Source organism: Otolemur garnettii, unplaced genomic scaffold (assembly GCF_000181295.1).
Source record: "Otolemur garnettii isolate 467f Iridium unplaced genomic scaffold, OtoGar3 scaffold00087, whole genome shotgun sequence".
Taxonomy (NCBI): Eukaryota; Metazoa; Chordata; class Mammalia; order Primates; family Galagidae; genus Otolemur; species Otolemur garnettii.
The window spans coordinates 1929400-1934232 of NW_003852482.1; positions in this window are offsets into that span (position 1 = coordinate 1929400).

The window sequence follows — 4833 nt, forward strand, 5'->3', positions numbered from 1 at the left end:
AAAAAAAAAGAAAATCAACTCTTTGGGAAAACAAATTACATTTTGTACTTCCTGTCTGCTAGAACACAGGGTCCCACCTCAGAAGAGGGACTCCATCCAGATCAGCTTAGCGTCTCGTCCCTGAGCATGAGAGGGTCTCCGCCAACATTATGGGACTGACGGAATGAAAGACACAGAAGAACACAGCATGTCCCACCTCACACCTCAGTTCTGACCCCTCTGGCCAGCAAGGGCTGTGCTGCGGCCGCTGGCAGTGTAGCCAGCATATCCTGGTCCATATCACCCCATGTGGGCCTCCTACCAGGGGTTGGGGTGGTGTCACTGCTCCTGCTTTGCAGATGACGACCCTGAGCACCAAGTCCCCATACACAGTGAGGGACAACTGCGCCTTAGACCCAGCCTTCTGCCCCTCCATGTGCTCACCACAGGCTCTCCTGCCAAGATGAGGCCTACCTCTAGGACTGCCCACTTGTGACTTTAGACACACACAGAGACCCAGAACAGCATGGGATGTGCCACGGACTCCCTGGGGCAGGTGCTCGGAGACCGCAGCTTGGGGGGGATAACACACAACAAAACTGACTTCTTCTCACCAATGCTACAGGGAGACTGTGCTGAGGAAACATCGTCATTCACGGACCTGCTGCTTTGTCCTTTTGCTTAACATTGTGGCGTCCAAGAAACCGTCCAGGATGCTGCTAAGGACCCTGGCACTGGGCAGCCCCTCTCCTCCCGGCCTGTCTCACCACACCCAGGGCCACCCTGACCAACACCAGTTTAAACTGCACAAGTCTACTTACATGCAGGTTTTTTTCAATAAATATGTTGAAAAATTGTAAAGGGATATGTGACAATCTGAAAGAACTTATAAATGAACTAGATAGTCCAGAAATATCAAAAAAAGTTAAGAAAAACATAAGTTGGCTCAGCACCTGTAGATCAAGCAGCTAAGGCACCAGCCACATACATCAGAGCTGGCGGGTTCAAATCTAGCCTGGGCCTGCCAAACAACAACAAAAACTACAACCAAAAAATAGCTGGGCGTTTTGGTGGGCACCTGTAGTCCCAGCTACTTGGGAGGATACTTAAGAGAATTGCTTAAGCTCAAGACTGGGAGGCTACTGTAAGCTGTGACAACACGGCACTCTACCCACGGCAACAGCTTGAGGATCTGTCTCAAAGAAAAGAAAAACGTAAGTCATGAATGCATCAGATACACGCAGACGCCAGTCTACTTTATCATTCACTCCCATAAAATACGCACACATCTATTATAAAAAGTTAAACTCATCAAAACTTATGGATGCAGACACTTGGAGACTGTACGTGGTGCAGTCAGTCAAGGGAAATGGAGACCAACATGAAAATGCATGTCGTGTCACAACCGCGAGACGCCAACGCGCTGTGTGCTGTGATGACATCACACCACCGCCCACTGCTGCTGTGGGGAGCTCAGTGTTGAGAGCACCCACCTAAAGGAGTGTGTGACACTGATCAGTGGTGCCAGCAGTTTGTCTGCAGCAGACGGCACCTCACAGTAAAAGCTGACCTGGGCTTTTTCATAGTGTCAGTGCAATGCCATAAACCTTGACTAACATCGGGGGACCCCAACAAGGCACAACTAGTGATGCTGAAGTGCTTCCAGGAAGCAGAAAAAAGCCTCAGCGCCAGGAGAGCACGCAGGCTGCCCAACGTGCACCGGGGAGTGAGGTCTGCACTGCTGCCGTTCACGACAAGTCAGTCCAGTCTAAGGACCATAGTGAAGCCCTTGCTGCGGCTATGCCAGCAGGCATGACCACTGCACTTTTTGAGAAATACCATTAAACCAGGCATTGAAAATACAGGTATTACTTGGATGCAGATTAGCATAGGAAAGGCAGTGCACAGGCTTTAATATGACTGAGAAAAAGTCACCATACTATGTATGACAACCTCAAGCAAATGAAAGGTTAAGTTGTAAACCTGGAGAATTTAATGCCAGCAAAGGTAGGTTTGACAATTTTAGAAAGAGGTTTACTTTTTTTTTTTTTTTTTGAGACAGAGTCTCACTTTATCACCCTTGATAGAGTGCCATGGTGTCACAGCTCACAGCAACCTCCAACTCCTGGGCTTAGGCAACTCTCTTGCCTCAGCCTCCCGAGTACCTCGGACTACAGGCGCCTGCCACAACGCCGAGCTATTTTTTTGTTGCAGTTTGGCCAGGGCTGGGTTTGAACCTGCCACCCCTGGTCTATGGGGCTGACGCCCTATCCACTGAACCACAGGCACTGCCCTGAAAGAGGTTTATTTTTCAAAGCTTCAATATAACAGAAGTAGCTTCTGCTGACTGAGGCAGATGAGTTCCCAGATGCCTCTAAGAAAGTCACTGAGAGGGAAGGACATCTGCACAACCAGGTTTTAATGCAGATCAAAGTGCCTTATTAAAAAAAAAAATGCTACAAAGGACACCTACAGGTAAGGCAGAGCTGAGTGCTGGCAAAGGCGGCAGGTGACAAACACTCTGCCCTGTGCTCAGGCTCCTACAGGGCTGCTCTATGGTAAAGCAGCTAATTTCCAATCCCTGAAGGGACATGGCCAGTGCCAGCTGCCAGCCTTGTGGCCCAACAACAGGAAAGCCTGGATAGGGACCTTGTTTCAGGGTTAGCCCTGTCAACATGTGGTCAGAAAATAACTACCTTTTAAAGTCCCTTTTAAGCTGGCCACAGTGGCTCATGCCTGTAATCCCAGCACACCGGGAGACTAAGTCAGGTGGATCACTTGACTTCAGGAGTTTGAGACCAGCCTGAGCAAAAGTGAAACCCCTTTTCTACTAAAAAAGAGGGTGCCTGTAGTCCCAGCTACTTGGGAGGCTAAGGCAAGAGGATCACTCAAGCCTAAGAGTTTGAGGCTGCTGTGAACTATGCCACAGCACTCTACCCAGGGTGACAGAGAAGACTCTGTCTCAAAAAGAAATACACACACACACACATATATAGTCCCCTTTTGATACTGGACAATGCCCCTGGCTGCTCAGAACCCCATGAGCTCAACACCAAAGGTGTCATTGGTCTACCTCTCTCCAAACACAAGGTCTCCAACTCAGCCTCTAAACCTTGGGTCGCGAGGACACTTATGGACCTAAATCACACATGGGCTCTATGGGAAGGACTGTCAACACCATGGAAGAGAATCCGGATTAAGGAAGCCTCATGAAAGTCCAAAAGGACACCAACACTGACGTCGCCACCGCAGATACAGAACAAGCCAACAAAGCCCTCAACCCTAAAATGACACATTCCTGCCGGCAGAACCATGTCCAGACACTGCTTGTGACCGCACAGGGTATGAGACGGAGCCAATCAGAAGTCAAGACAGAGATGTGGACACAGAAGGTGGCATGTTCAAGGCTTCAAGACACAGTCTTGGAGGGTGGGAGCTCGCAAACCCCAACCAGAGCAGCAACAGATGACAACATGGCGCCCTCTACCAGGTGCTTCCAAACCAGGTGGTATCAGCCCCTCTGGCAGAAGGCTCTGATTATTCCAGACTACATCTAACTTCCACAGACCTTCCAGGATATGGTGCTGAAACTAAAGCAAACAGTGAGAAAAAACATCTTTAAGAAAGTGAAAAACAAAAACATCAGACAGAAACGATCACGTGTTTTCATAAGGTTGCACGAGTGTGCCCGGCCGCCTCCCCTCCCGGGCCCACTCTGGGTGAAAACAAGGATGAAGACTTCTGTGACAGCCGCTTCCAATTTCCTCTTCCTTATGATTATCTCAGTAACATTTTCTTTTCTATGGCTTTTGAAAAAATATAGTATATAAAGTGCAACATACAAAATGTGAGTGAACTGTTACCAGTAAGGCCAGCAGGCTATTAATGAAGTTCTAAAAGGTTAAAGTTATGTCTGGACTTTTGTCTGCACAGGAAGGTCCATGCCTTAAGCCACACACTGCTCAAGGGCCAGCTGTGCATGTACTGGGAGCAATGCCCTTCTGAGCATTCCCCTAGAGGACAGCCCACAGCTAACCAGTGACATCAGCACCTTTTTCACCCTCTTGGATGTCTTTTTGGCCTGACAAAGAGACACTAGTAGAGAAACAGAAGACGGGTCCACGCATACTGTCAGGACTGAGACATGCCAGTGCCCTGGAAGCCCGCCTGGGAGGGAGCCTGCCCGTCAGCAGGGTCCTATATGTGGCTGGGAGTGGGGGCTGCAGGAAGTGCCACAGCTTCCTGTTGTTTGGGAAGCAAGGCTAGGGTCACCAGTCTCCTCTCGGCCCGCTGCTCCAGTTTCCTCACGCCCTGCTGCAGCCCGGCTGCAAGCCACCCCACTAGTCACACAGCAAGCCTCCCCCGGCTCCTGTCATGTGCTCACACCTGGGCCTTCTGCCTGGACCTCACTTTGCCCCATTTACTAGGCTTGTTCCTAGTTCCCCTCCAGGTCTCCTTCCGAATGCTGCTTCCTGGGGACCCTGCCCAGATTGTGTGCCCAGCTTGGTCCCCACCATGAGGCCGGCATGCTCAGTACCCACAGGCCCAGCTCTCAGCTGACGCCACCTGGAGCCACACTGTCTAGCTTCCTGCCTTGGCTCTGCCACTTACTGGGTTTGAGAATCTGGGCAAATCATCCATCCTTTTGCACCTTGGTTGCCCCATCTATAAAATGGAGGCGACAGGTGTCGCGAGGCTGGGATGGGTGGAATGCTTGCCCACGGGCAGCAAAGCTGGTAAGTGTCTGCCATGGAGTCAGTGTTCCCTGCAGCCAGGCGCTCTTGAGGTGACATGGTGCTACACAAAAGCCCTCTCAGGACCAATAGAGCAAGGCTGGCCCTGAGGTGCGTGGCC